Below are 14,909 nucleotides of genomic sequence, written 5' to 3' on the forward strand. Positions count from 1 at the left end.
TAACGTTAAGAGAAACAGATATTCATTGAATTCCACTTCTATACTAGCACATTCACTGTGAAGTGAATAAATTAAATTAAATTAAAATGGGGCAAAATTCCCGATGGCCTAATGTCAACATTTCAAACTTCCTTGACTGAGACTGACATTTTATAGCTTTACATTTCTATTACATGATCACATTACATGCTGTTAAAATAAATATCTGAAACTTATGACTGTAAAGCCTGGTTGGTGGACAATGGTAATCAAGAGCCATTAAACATACTGCCTATTTCAACTGCTGTAGTTAGCAAGATGGAATCATTTTCCATGCCTCACATATGGTCTTGCAACATGCTTGGGTCAATACAGGAACTGCAAATGTGTGTGACTTATAGGTGCTGTAAAAGATTAAAGAATAGTTTAATAAAGACAGCTGCACTACAACTAGACATGGAGAAACATAGCTTCAGGAAGGTTTTAAGCATTCTAGACATTTACCCGTGGTCTAGGGGTAGCGTCTTTGATTCATAATCAAAACGTCTTCGGTCCCGGGTTCGATCCCCGCCACTGCCTAAATTTTGATAAATAATCAGCATTGGCGGCCGAAGACTTCCGACATAAGAAGTCAGCCTCATTCTGCCAACGGCCTTGTCAAAGAGGGCGGAGGAGCGGATAGAGGTTCCGGGCAGTCTCTTGTCCTAGGGGTGGGAAATTGCCCCTAAAGGCGGAAGAATCAGCAATGATCAACGACATGAGGATGCAGAAGGCAATGGAAACCACTGCATTAAAGACACGTAACGTGTATCCACAGGACATGTGGCCTGTAATTGAAGAAGTGTCATGATGATCTCTCCATTGGCAAAAGATTCCGGAATAGTCCCCCATTCGGATCTCCGGGAGGGGACTGCCAAGGGGGAGGTTACCATGAGAAAAAGATTGAATAATCAACGAAAGGATAACGTTCTACGAGTCGGGGCGTGGAATGTCAGAAGCTTGGAGGTGGTAGGGAAACTAGAAAATCTGAAAAGGGAAATGCAAAGGCTCAATCTAGATATAGTAGGGGTCAGTGAAGTGAAGTGGAAGGAAGACAAGGATTTCTGGTCAGAAGAGTATCGGGTAATATCAACAGCAGCAGAAAATGGTATAACAGGTGTAGGATTCGTTATGAATAGGAAGGTAGGGCAGACAGTGTGTTACTGTGAACAGTTCAGTGACCGGGTTGTTCTAATCAGAATCGACAGCAGACCAACACCGACAACGATAGTTCAGGTATACATGCCGACGTCGCAAGCTGAAGATGAACAGATAGAGAAAGTGTATGAGGATATTGAAAGGGTAATGCAGTATGTAAAGGGGGACGAAAATCTAATAGTCATGGGCGACTGGAATGCAGCTGTAGGGGAAGGAGTAGAAGAAAAGGTTACAGGAGAATATGGGCTTGGGACTAGGAATGAAAGAGGAGAAAGACTAATTGAGTTCTGTAACAAGTTTCAGCTAGTAATAGCGAATACCCTGTTCAAGAATCACAAGAGGAGGAGGAATACTTGGAAAAGGCCGGGAGATACGGGAAGATTTCAATTAGATTACATCATGGTCAGACAGAGATTCTGAAATCAGATACTGGATTGTAAGGCGTACCCAGGAGCAGATACAGACTCAGATCACAATATAGTAGTGATGAAGAGTAGGCTGAAGTTCAAGACATTAGTCAGGAAGAATCAATACGCAAAGAAGTGGGATACAGAAGTACTAAGGAATGACCAGATACGTTTGAAGTTCTCTAACGCTATAGATACAGCAATAAGGAATAGCGCAGTAGGCAGTACAGTTGAAGAGGAATGGACATCTCTAAAAAGGGCCATCACAGAAGTTGGGAAGGAAAACATAGGTACAAAGAAGGTAGCTGCGAAGAAACCATGGGTAACAGAAGAAATACTTCAGTTGATTGATGAAAGGAGGAAGTACAAACATGTTCCGGGAAAATCAGGAATACAGAAATACAAGTTGCTGAGAAATGAAATAAATAGGAAGTGCAGGGAAGCTAAGACGAAATGGCTGCAGGAAAAATGTGAAGACGTCGAAAAAGATATGATTGTCGGAAGGACAGACTCAGCATACAGGAAAGTCAAAACAACCTTTGGTGACATTAAAAGCAACGGTGGTAACATTAAGAGTGCAACGGGAATTCCACTGTTAAATGCAGAGGAGAGAGCAGATAGGTGGAAAGAATACATTGAAAGCCTCTATGAGGGTGAAGATTTGTCTGATGTCATAGAAGAAGAAACAGGAGTCGATTTAGAAGAGATAGGGGATCCAGTATTAGAATCGGAATAAAAGAGCTTTGGAGGACTTACGGTCAAATAAGGCAGAAGGGATAGATAACATTCCATCAGAATATCTAAAATCATTGGGGGAAGTGGCAACAAAACGACTATTCACGTTGGTGATATACCATCTGACTTTCGGAAAAGCATCATCCACACAATTCCGAAGACGGCAAGAGCTGAAAAGTGTGAGAATATCGCACAATCACCTTAACAGTTCATGCATCGAAGCTGCTTACAAGAATAATATACAGAAGAATGGAAAAGAAAATTGAGAATGTGCTAGGTGACGATCAGTTTGGCTTTAGGAAAAGTAAAGGGATGAGAGAGGCAATTCTGATGTTACAGCTAATTATGGAAGCAAGGCTAAAGAAAAATCAAGACACTTTCATAGGATTTGTCGACCTGGAAAAAGTGTTCGATAATATAAAATGGTGCAAGCTGTTCGAGATTCTGAAAAAAGTAGGGGTAAGCTATAGGGAGAGACGGGTCATATACAATATGTACAACAACCAAGAGGGAATAATAAGAGTGGACGATCAAGAACGAAGTGCTCATATTAAGAAGGGTGTAAGACAAGGCTGTAGCCTTTCGCCCCTACTCTTCAATCTGTACATCGAGGAAGCAATGATGGAAATAAAAGAAAGGTTCAGGAGTGGAATTAAAATACAAGGTGAAAGGACATCAATGATACGATTCACTGATGACATTGCTATCCTGAGTGAAAGTGAAGAAGAATTAAATGATCTGCTGAACGGAATGAACAGTCTAATGAGTACACAGTATGGTTTGAGAGTAAATCGGAGAAAGACGAAGGTAATGAGAAGTAGTAGAAATGAGAACAGCGAGAAACTTAACATCAGGACTGATGGTCACAAAGTCAATGAAGTTAAGGAATTCTGCTACCTAGGCAGTAAAATAACCAATGATGGACGGAGCAAGGAGGACATCAAAAGCAGACTCGCTATGGCAAAAAAGGCATTTCTGGCCAAGAGAAGTCTACTAATATCAAATACCAGCCTTAATTTGATGAAGAAATTTCTGAGGATGTACGTCTGGAGTACAGCATTGTATGGTAGTGAAACATGGACTGTGGGAAAACCAGAACAGAAGAGAATCGAAGCATTTGAGATGTGGTGCTATAGACGAATGTTGAAAATTAGGTGGACTGATAAGGTAAGGAATGATGAGGTTCTACGCAGAATTGGACAGGAAAGGAATATGTGGAAAACACTGATAAGGAGAAGGGACAGGATGATAGGACATCTGCTAAGACATGAGGGAATGACTTCCATGGTACTAGAGGGAGCTGTAGAGGGCAAAAACTGTAGAGGAAGACAGAGATTGGAATACTTCAAGCAAATAATTGAGGATGTAGGTTGCAAGTGCTACTCTGAGATGAAGAGGTTAGCACAGGAAAGGTATTCGTGGCGGGCCGCATCAAACCAGTCAGTAGACTGATGGAAAAAAAAACAATTTACATTTACTTCTGTACTGAGCAAACCAATGTATGGTACACTCCAAAGTGAATGAAGTGTATCAGTATAATCTTCCAATCTTCTTATAACATTGGCAGCTGGTGACTACTTTCATACTAATTTTCACTATCAGAGAGAGACGTAAAAGGAATTGTATGTTTCCAAAAGTGTCCTGTAACACCTGCTCTCCCAATTTTATAAGTAAACCTTTCTGTAATGCACTACATCTTCCTAGCAGCATCTTTCACTGGAGTTTCTTGGGCATTTCTGAGAAGTTCCAAGCTAATAAAATAAACCCTAGGTGGCTCACACAGCTTTTCCTCAATATTCTACATCTGTTCTCCTAATTTACTTGGTTCTATACCCACTGCAAAAAGCTTGAGCATTAGCCAGATGTCAGTTTAATAATTTTCCTTTCTGATGAATTACAGTTTCTTAGGAACTTCCAATGCACCTCGGTGTGCCATTTGCCTTCACCAAAACTACATTTATGTGGTCGTTCCACCTTCAGTTGATCCTGATAGATATCCTCAGACATTTTAAATTTGAAACAGCACCCAGTGATTGTTACTAATTACATGCTTAAACAAATAGTCTTTTAGCCTGTTTATGCACATGAAACTTAATATTTGATCGTACTGAGAGTTGGCTGCCACACGCTGTGATACATGCTAATCATCTGTAGATCTTCCTGCATTTCGCAACGATTTTCTAATTATTCCAGCACTTAAGTGGTCTGGTATTTTGTATGTGTATTTTGTTTACAAGGCAGCAGTACGAAATTAAGTTTGATATTTTTGTTTAGTTGAGTAATACAGGATCAACTTTGGTTAAGCCTTCTACAGTCTTTTAGACCTTGTCAGTCGGCCGGCCGGTGTGGCCGTGCGGTTAAAGGCGCTTCAGTCTGGAACCGCATGACCGCTACGGTCGCAGGTTCGAATCCTGCCTCGGGCATGGATGTGTGTGATGTCCTTAGGTTAGTTAGGTTTAATTAGTTCTAAGTTCTAGGCGACTGATGACCTCAGAAGTTAAGTCACATAGTGCTCAGAGCCATTTGAACCATTTTGAACCTTGTCAGTCAGAAAAATGAGCTGGCTTTATTGTGACTGATGCTTTCAAAATCCATGCTGATTTCCACAGTGCTCTTATTTGACACCTAAACAGTATTACATGTGAATAAATCCATTTTCCTTAATATCAGAACAGACTGAAATCAGTGAAACAGGTCTGACGGTTTAAGCATCTGTCCTTGACCAAAACTGGATCACCTGTACCTTTTAGCAATGAGATAGGATACTCTCTGCTACTCTACAGATCTATATAAATGAAACCAAACTGGTTCTATGAACAGAGAGGAACAAATTACAGACCTTACTTAAATTGCATCCATGTTATGTGATATTCCGTTCAACTGATTTTCAAAATCCTTTGCCATCAGACACTATTAAAATAGCATTGGCAAACAACAGAGTTTTTATTTTTTTTCCATGAACTTTAATTCCATTTCCAATTTTCTCATTGGTTTTTCTGACTGACTGCTCAGTGTACATACTGAATAACATTGAGCTGAGGCTACAATTATGTCTCATTCCTGTCACAACTACTGCCTCGCTTTCTTGTCCTTCAAACTCACAGCCACAGCCCGGTTTCTACTGTACAAGCTGTAGATAACCCTTTGCTCACTGTGTTTTATTCCTACTACTTTCAGATTTTCAAAGAGTGTATTACAATATTCTCAGTCCAGCATACAGATTTAATCTGCCAGAAAGTTTCAACACTGCCGAAAGATTTCTCTACATCTACATATCTTATAAACGTAAGTTTTCCTTCCTTCAGTATATAAGTTATGTTGTAGGGTCAGTACTGCCTTGTGTGTTCCCACTCAAACTTATGTTCCCTGAGGTCAAGCATCTACCAGTTTATCCTAACTTCTGTAAATACTTCATGTCAGTATTATGTAATCACTACTTATGCGGCCAGAGATAGTAGTCATGTGTGTATGAAGTGTGCTTGCTTGAGTGAATGTGGGGGCATTTTCTTTTCTGAAGAAGGCTTTGGCCAAAAGCCCAATATTTAACAGTCTTTTTGTTGTGCCTTTCTACGACTCAACGTTTCATCTTTATGGTGAGTAGCAGTGTATCCTTTTCATAATACTGTTGATAATCCAACCTACACTTTCCATTGTTTCATTTTACTTATTAAACTGATGGTCTGAAAAATTCACACCTGTCATCACCTGCCTTCTTTGGAGTTGGGATTACTACATTCTTCTTTAAGTCAGCATATTTTGCCTGTCTCATAGACACACATGTTCATAAATTAAGGATAATGCTGATACATGGTGAAACAACGCTCTGGTGGGCGGTTTGCGGGTTTAAATCACCTTGGGGTATGACCATGCGGTGCATTTGACCTGTGGTTGTCGCATGGTGGCACTGGTAGCAGTCCACATATGCAGAGGTGTGTTGGTGCATGTCAGAGTATGGTGCAGCGAGTACATATGCAGATGTGCTAATGGTGACTGTGTGTCGAAAATGGCTCAAAGAATATATATTGATGGCGTTGTGAGGGATAGAATACTAGGGCGACTGGAGGCTGGTCAAACACAGCAGCTCATAGCACGGGCCCTCCATGTGCCACAAAGTGTGATCTCAAAATTATGGCAACGATTCCAGCAGACAGGAAACGTGTCCAAGTGCTACAGTACGGGACGTCCACAGTGTACAACACCACAAGAAGACCAATACCTCACCATCAGATCCCATAGATGGCCACAGAGTACTGCAGGTAGCCTTGTTCGGGACCTTACCGCAGCCACTGGAACAGTTGTCTCCAGACACACAGTCTACAGACGACTGAAATGACATGGTTTATTCTCCGAGAGACCTGCAAGGTGCATTCCACTGACTCATGGTCAACAGGAGAGCTCATAAAGCCTGGTGTCAAGAACACTGTACATGGTCATTGGAACAGTGGTCCCAGGTTACGTTCACGGACGAGTCCAGGTGTAGTCTGAACAGTGATTCACACCTGGTTTTCATCTGGCGTGAGCCAGGAACCAGATACCAAGCCCATAATGTCCTTGAAAGGGACCTGTACGGATGTCGTGGTTTGATGGTGTGGGGTAGGATTATGATTGGTGCACGTACACCCATGCATGTCTTTGACAGAAGAACTGTAACAGGTCAGGTGTATCGGGACGTCATTTTGCACCAGTATGTTCGCCTTTTCAGGGGGGCAGTGGTCCCACCTTCCTCCTGATGGATGATAACCCATGGCCCCACCAAGCTGCCATTGTGGAGGAGTACCTTGAAACAGAAGATATCAGGCGAATGGAGTGGCCTGCCTGTTCTCCGGACCGAGACTCCATCGAGCACGTCTAGGATGCTCTGGGTCGATGTATCGCTGCAGGTCTTCAAACCCCTATGACATTTCAGGAGCTCCGACAGGAACTGGTGCAAGAATGAGAGGCTATACCCCAGCAGCTGCTCGACCACCTGATCCAGAGTATGCCAACCCGCCGTGCGGCCTGTGTACGTGAGAATGGTGATCATATTCCATATTGATGTCGAGGTACATGCGCAGGAAACAGTGGCGTTTTGTAGCAGATGTGTTTTGGGACAATTTTCTCAACTTATCACCAATATCGTGGACTTACAGATCTGTGTTGTGTGTGTGTTCCCTATGTGCCTATGCTATTAGTGCCAGTTTTGTGTAGTGCCACATTGTGTGGCACCACATTCTGCAATTATCCTTAATTTATCAGCATGAGTGTATATCTTGCACAGCAGATGGCATGGTTTGGTCAAGTCTGGTTCTCCAAAGGATCTCAATAATTCTGTAGGAATGTCGTTTACTCCAGGATGTTGTGACTTAGGCCTTTCAGTCTTCTGTTAAATTATTTTTGTGGAGTCATGCCTCATCTCATTTTCATTTATTTCCTCTCCCCTTTCTATTATATTGTCTTCAAGTTCATTTTCCTTGTAACTCTTCTATATATTCCTTCCAGCTTTTGGCCTTCCCTTCTTTGCTTAGAACTGTATTACTATCTGAGCTCTTTATATTCATAGAGCTGATTTTCTATTCTCCAAAAGTATCTCCAATTTACCCAGAAGCAGCATCTATTTTTCACGTAGTCACAGGCATTTCTGCAGCCTTCTGTTTATCCTCTAGTCAATCCTACTCAGCAATTCTGTACTTTCCATCAGTCTCATTTTTAAACGTCTGTGTTCCCTTTTTCCTGTTTCACTTGCTGCATTTTTACATTTCTAGGTATTGTTTTCCTGTCTATAGGTTTCTCTGCTGCCTTCATTATTTCACTTCTCAATGCTACTCACTCGTCTTCTATTGTGTTCTTTCCCCCCTTTTCTGTCAATCATTGGATAACGTTAACTTTGAAATCCCCAACCGCCTCTGGTTCTTTCAATTTATCCAAGTCTTATCTCCTTAATTTCTTACCTTTCTGCAATTTCTTCAGTTTAAGCTGTATTTATTGCAAATCTCCCACCCAGTACAAAGTCTCAAGTGATCGGAAAAAAGTGCAGGTGACTCTTCTGTGTAAGAGAGGTAAAAGAAAGGTCCCGCATAATTACACACTAATATCCATAACATCGGTTTACTGGGGAATTCTTTAAAACATCCTGAGTTTGTGTATAATAAATTTCCTTGAGAAAGAAGAGCGTCTGTCCACAAATCAGCATGGATTTAGAAGCATCACTCGCGTGAAACTCAGCTTGCCCTTTTCTCAAATGATATCCTAGAAACCATGGATAGAGGGCAACAGGCAGATTCCATATTCCTAGATTTCTGAAAGCATCTGACACGGTGTCCCACTTCAGATTACTACCAAAGTAGTATACGGTAGCATACGGATTAGATTCTCAGATATCAGAGTGTCTCTAAGACTTTTTAAGTAATAGAACCTGGTACATTGTCCTCAATGGTAAGTGTTCATTGGAGACAAGGGTACCATCAGCAGTGCCCCAAGGAAGTGTGACAGAACTGCTTGTGTTCTCTATATACACAAATGATCTGATGGATAGGGTGGGTAGCAATTTACAGCTGTTTGCCGATGATGCTGTGGTGTACAAGAAGGTGTCATAGTTGAGTGTCTGAGGGAGGATACAAGGTGACATAGACAAAATTTCTAGTTGGTGTGATGAATAAGAGCTTGCTCTAAATGTAGAAAAATTTAAGTTAATGCTCATGAATAGGAAAGACAATCCTGTAGCGTTCAAATACAGCAATAGGAGGGTGCTATTTGACACAATCAAGTCAATATCTAAGTAATGTGATACTAAATGGAGTGAGCACATCAGGTTGGTAGTAGGTAAGGCAAATTCTAGACTTCATTTCATTGGGAGAATTTTGGGAAAGTGTAGCTCTTCTACAAAGAAGACAACATTAGAATACTAGTACATCTTGAGTACTGTTTCACCGTTTGGGATCCCCACCAGGTCAGATTCAAGGAAGAAATAGAAGCAATTCACAGGCATAATGCTAGATTTGTTACCGGCAGGTTTGATCCACATGCAAGTTGTGTACTTTGTAAACTCAAAGGGTAATCCCAGAAGGAAGATGACACTATTTTCATGAGGCACTATTGTGGAAATTTAGAGAACCAGTATTTGAGGCTGACTGCAAAACAATTCCACTGCCGCCAACATACATTTCGCATATGGATGACGAAGATAAGGTTCGAGAAATTAGGACTAGTGTGGACAGTCATTCTTCCCTTGCTCTATTTGTGAGTAGAACAGGCAAGGAAATGACTAGTAATGGTACATGGTATTCTCCACCATGCCCCTATAGTGGCTTGCACAGTTTGGATGTAGATGTAGATTTCATAACCAGTCAGAGCCAAGAGTCCAAACCTGCCCTTGAAAATGCTTAGCAGTTTAAAATCTGTTTTCAAAATCTCTGTCTTATCATAATATAATGTATCTGAAACCTTTCAGTGTCACGTGGTCTCTTCCATGTATACAAACTTCTTTCACGATTTGAAACCACGCGTTAGCAATGATTAAACTGTGCTCAGTACAAAATTCTACCAAGTGGGTTCCCCTTACATTCCTCTCCCGAAATCCACGAGTTCCTACTATTTTTCCTTCTTTGTCCTTTTCCCACTATCAAATTTCAGTCCCCCATCATAAATATTCGTCGTCCTTAGTGACCTAAGTAATTTCCTTTACGTCCTCATACATTCTTCCGATCTCTCCATCTGTGGAACAAGTAGGCATATAAACTTGTACTACTGCAGTGTGTGTCCTCTTTGTTTCTACGTTTGTTCAATAATGTATTCATTACGCTGTTCATAGTAGTTTACCCACATTCCATTACTCCATTTGATTTTGTATTTATAACCCTGTATTCACCTGACCAGAAGTCCTGTTATTTTCACCAATACATGTAATTAATTCCCACTATATCTAACTTAAACTTATTCATACCTCTTTTTAAATCTTCTACCCAAGCTATCCAAGCAGGGGATCTAACATCCCACACACTGTCTCATAGAATGACTTAAGAGGATGCCCTCATCATTAAGCCATACAGCAGAGCTACACAGTGTTGGAATATATAACCATGATAGTTTCCCTTTGCTTTCAGCCCTACAGTGTCAATATAGTAAGGCCACTTTGGATAATATTTCAAGACAACATAAATGCTACTACATAACAGGAATTTTAAGAAAATGTATTTACTATACATATTTTCTTTGTTTCTCATATTAAGCAATTTGTTTACAATCACTCATTGGTTTAAACCACTGTACTACATAATATAACAGTACAGATATCATTATTAGTTCTTAAATGACACAGGGAGCCTTTCTGCACATAATTTTCATCAGGAACCTATTATGTACATGTAGTACGCCTATAGTTTACAGTACTTATGAATTATTTTTTGCATATCTTAGGTTTCCCTTCATCTGAATAACTGTCAACACCCGAAACCAAATGTGCAGCAAAATCCTGTACAGTTGGGTTGGTTTCAACAGTGTTTGATTTTCCTGTTGCAACTTGGGTCAATTTGCTGCTGCTGCATATCCCCAACCTTGCAGAAGGATATAGGCCTTCACATAAATGATCTGCTATAGTGTATCCAAAAGCTGAAATAGTTCTTTTTGCTGATGGTGCAAATATTATAATCAAGCCTATAGGTCTATTCACACTGGACACCATGGAACAGAACGTCAGAACATTTCACACTGCATGTCAAATGGCATCATTCACAAAGACCGTCAACAGAAAAGAACTTCAGTATCAAGGATATTTGGTGGGAATGTTTTGATGGTGACAATGGTGGTAGACGTGTGACGTCCACTGCTAACATTTGAACTTAACCTGCTGCTACCACATTTACTCATGTTACAGCAGCATATTTTGTGCTTTTGTGTCTTCCTAATTTATATTCTCTTGTTTCCCTTCGTTTTGATACACATTATGAAAGTTCCAACAGGAATTGTATGTTTTTCCTAAGAGTATGGACAGAAAATGCCAACGGCCTTGCTGCAGTGGTAACACCAGATCCCGTCAGATCATCGAAGTTAAGCGCTGTCGGACTGGGCTAGCAGTTGGATGGGTGACCATTTGATCTGCCGAGCGCTGTTGGCAAGCGGGGTGCACTCAGTCCTTGTGAGGCAAACTGAGGGGCTACTTGATTGAAAAGTAGCGGCTACGGTCTCGGAAACTGACATAAGGCTGGGAGAGTGGTGTGCTGACCACATACCCCTCCGTATCCACACCCAGTGACGCCTATGAGCTGAGGATGACATGGTGATCGCTCAGTACCATTGGGCCTTCATGGCCTGTCAGGGATGACTTTAGTTTTCTTTGACAGAAAATATCATTTTCTTGTATGGTTAATTTTGATGTTATTTTCTGCCAGTTTTTATAGGTTTCTGAAGGATTACTTTTGAAATACCATATGTTCCTTGTTTCAGTTTTATTTTATTGCCTTTCAGTGTTATGTTGAAAAAGAAAATATATGTGTCAATGACATTATGTTTATTATATATAAAAACAAAGATGAGGTGACTTACCGAACGAAAGCGCTGGCAGGTCGATAGACACACAAACAAACACAAACATACACACAAAATTCAAGCTTTCGCAACAAACTGTTGCCTCATCAGGAAAGAGGGAAGGAGAGGGGAAGACGAAAGGAAGTGGGTTTTAAGGGAGAGGGTAAGGAGTCATTCCAATCCCGGGAGCGGAAAGACTTACCTTAGGGGGAAAAAAGGACAGGTATACACTCGCACACACGCACATATCCATCCACACATACAGACACAAGCAGACATATTTAAAGACAAAGAGTTTGGGCAGAGATGTCAGTCGAGGCAGAAGTGTAGAGGCAAAGAAGTTGTTGAAAGACAGGTGAGGTATGAGTGGCGGCAACTTGAAATTAGCGGAGATTGAGGCCTGGCGGATGACGAGAAGAGAGGATATACTGAAGGGCAAGTTCCCATCTCCGGAGTTCGGATAGGTTGGTGTTGGTGGGACGTATCCAGATAACACTGTGCCAAGATGTGCTGGCTGTGCACCAAGGCATGTTTAGCCACAGGGTGATCCTCATTACCAACAAACACTGTCTGCCTGTGTCCATTCATGCGAATGGACAGTTTGTTGCTGGTCATTCCCACATAGAATGCATCACAGTGTAGGCAGGTCAGTTGGTAAATCACGTGGGTGCTTTCACACGTGGCTCTGCCTTTGATCGTGTACACCTTCCGGGTTACAGGACTGGAGTAGGTGGTGGTGGGAGGGTGCATGGGACAGGTTTTGCATCGGGGGCGGTTACAAGGATAGGAGCCAGAGGATAGGGAAGGTGGTTTGGGGATTTCATAGGGATGAACTAACAGGTTACGAAGGTTAGGTGGACGGCGGAAAGACACTCTTGGCGGAGTGGGGAGGATTTCATGAAGGATGGATCTCATTTCAGGGCAGGATTTGAGGAAGTCGTATCCCTGCTGGAGAGCCACATTCAGAGTCTGGTCCAGTCCCGGAAAGTATCCTGTCACAAGTGGGGCACTTTTGTGGTTCTTCTGTGGGGGATTCTGGGTTTGAGGGGACGAGGAAGTGGCTCTGGTTATTTGCTTCTGTACCAGGTCGGGAGGGTAGTTGCGGGATGCGAAAGCTGTTTTCAGGTTGTTGGTGTAATGATTCATGGATTCCGGACTGGAGCAGATTCGTTTGCCAACTTCACATGTCCGTCCACATCAAACCCACCAACAAGCAACAGTACCTCCATTATGACAGCTGCCATCCATTCCACATCAAACGGTCCCTTCCCTACAGCCTAGGTCTTCGTGGCAAACGAATCTGCTCCAGTCCGGAATCCCTGAATCATTACACCAACAACCTGAAAACAGCTTTCGCATCCCGCAACTACCCTCCTGACCTGGTACAGAAGCAAATAACCAGAGCCACTTCCTCGTCCCCTCAAACCCAGAATCCCCCACAGAAGAACCACAAAAGTGCCCCACTTGTGACAGGATACTTTCCGGGACTGGACCAGACTCTGAATGTGGCTCTCCAGCAGGGATACGACTTCCTCAAATCCTGCCCTGAAATGAGATCCATCCTTCATGAAATCCTCCCCACTCCGCCAAGAGTGTCTTTCCGCCGTCCACCTAACCTTCGTAACCTGTTAGTTCATCCCTATGAAATCCCCAAACCACCTTCCCTATCCTCTGGCTCCTATCCTTGTAACCGCCCCCGATGCAAAACCTGTCCCATGCACCCTCCCACCACCACCTACTCCAGTCCTGTAACCCGGAAGGTGTACACGATCAAAGGCAGAGCCACGTGTGAAAGCACCCACGTGATTTACCAACTGACCTGCCTACACTGTGATGCATTCTATGTGGGAATGACCAGCAACAAACTGTCCATTCGCATGAATGGACACAGGCAGACAGTGTTTGTTGGTAATGAGGATCACCCTGTGGCTAAACATGCCTTGGTGCACAGCCAGCACATCTTGGCACAGTGTTATCTGGATACGTCCCACCAACACCAACCTATCCGAACTCCGGAGATGGGAACTTGCCCTTCAGTATATCCTCTCTTCTCGTCATCCGCCAGGCCTCAATCTCCGCTAATTTCAAGTTGCCGCCACTCATACCTCACCTGTCTTTCAACAACTTCTTTGCCTCTACACTTCTGCCTCGACTGACATCTCTGCCCAAACTCTTTGTCTTTAAATATGTCTGCTTGTGTCTGTATGTGTGGATGGATATGTGCGTGTGTGCGAGTGTATACCTGTCCTTTTTTCCCCCTAAGGTAAGTCTTTCCGCTCCCGGGATTGGAATGACTCCTTACCCTCTCCCTTAAAACCCACTTCCTTTCGTCTTCCCCTCTCCTTCCCTCTTTCCTGATGAGGCAACAGTTTGTTGCGAAAGCTTGAATTTTGTGTGTATGTTTGTGTTTGTTTGTGTGTCTATCGACCTGCCAGCGCTTTCGTTCGGTAAGTCACCTCATCTTTGTTTTTATATATAATTTTTCCCACGTGGAATGTTTCCTTCTATTATATTGATAACATTATGTTTATTTGTTTACTGACTTCACAGATTACATTGATTTATTGTGTGTGTGTGTGTGTGTGTGTGTGTGTGTGTGTGTGTGTGTGTGTGTGTGTGTGTGTGTGAGAGAGAGAGAGAGAGAGAGAGAGAGAGAGTGCAACTTTTTCTTCTCTCTCTCTCTCTCTCTGTTTCTTTCTTTCTTTTTTTCGTGCAAGGGGGGCAGGGGTGGGGGAGGGGGGGAACATGGGTCATTATCAGCTTTGCTCTAGTGTGAAAACAGCTGCCTGGGCTCTATATTTGGACACAAAAGGTGCTTTCAGCATACCAGAAGACATTTCACATTGCCCCTATTTCCTAATAGCATGAAAATACGCTTTTCGATTAACTTATAATGGGACTTGTATCCCTTCAAATTATCTACCTGGCTGAGATCTGCAATTCCAAGTATATATAAAAATTATGGCTCTTTGCTACATAAGCATTAAAAGAATTCATCATCCTCCTAGAGTTGAGACAAGGCCCCAGAACTGAGAACACAGTCTTATAGAGATTGTAGCCAAAGAGTTGTTTAGCTTTGTTTGAATATGCAAC

At 42.3% G+C, this 14,909-nt stretch overlaps 1 protein-coding gene and 1 pseudogene across 1 annotated transcript in view; one reads left to right on the forward strand and one right to left on the reverse strand.

The window, feature by feature from the left end:
* The window catches only part of LOC126471471 (zinc finger FYVE domain-containing protein 9), a 429,993-nt gene that overhangs the window by 48,649 nt on the left and 366,435 nt on the right, over nt 1-14,909 (reverse strand). The gene's annotated exons all lie outside the window — the stretch shown is intronic.
* On the forward strand, nt 11,289-11,406 carry LOC126471669 (5S ribosomal RNA; annotated as a pseudogene).

The sequence above is a fragment of the Schistocerca serialis genome, chromosome 3 (genome assembly GCF_023864345.2).
Source record: "Schistocerca serialis cubense isolate TAMUIC-IGC-003099 chromosome 3, iqSchSeri2.2, whole genome shotgun sequence".
Lineage (NCBI taxonomy): Eukaryota > Metazoa > Arthropoda > Insecta > Orthoptera > Acrididae > Schistocerca > Schistocerca serialis.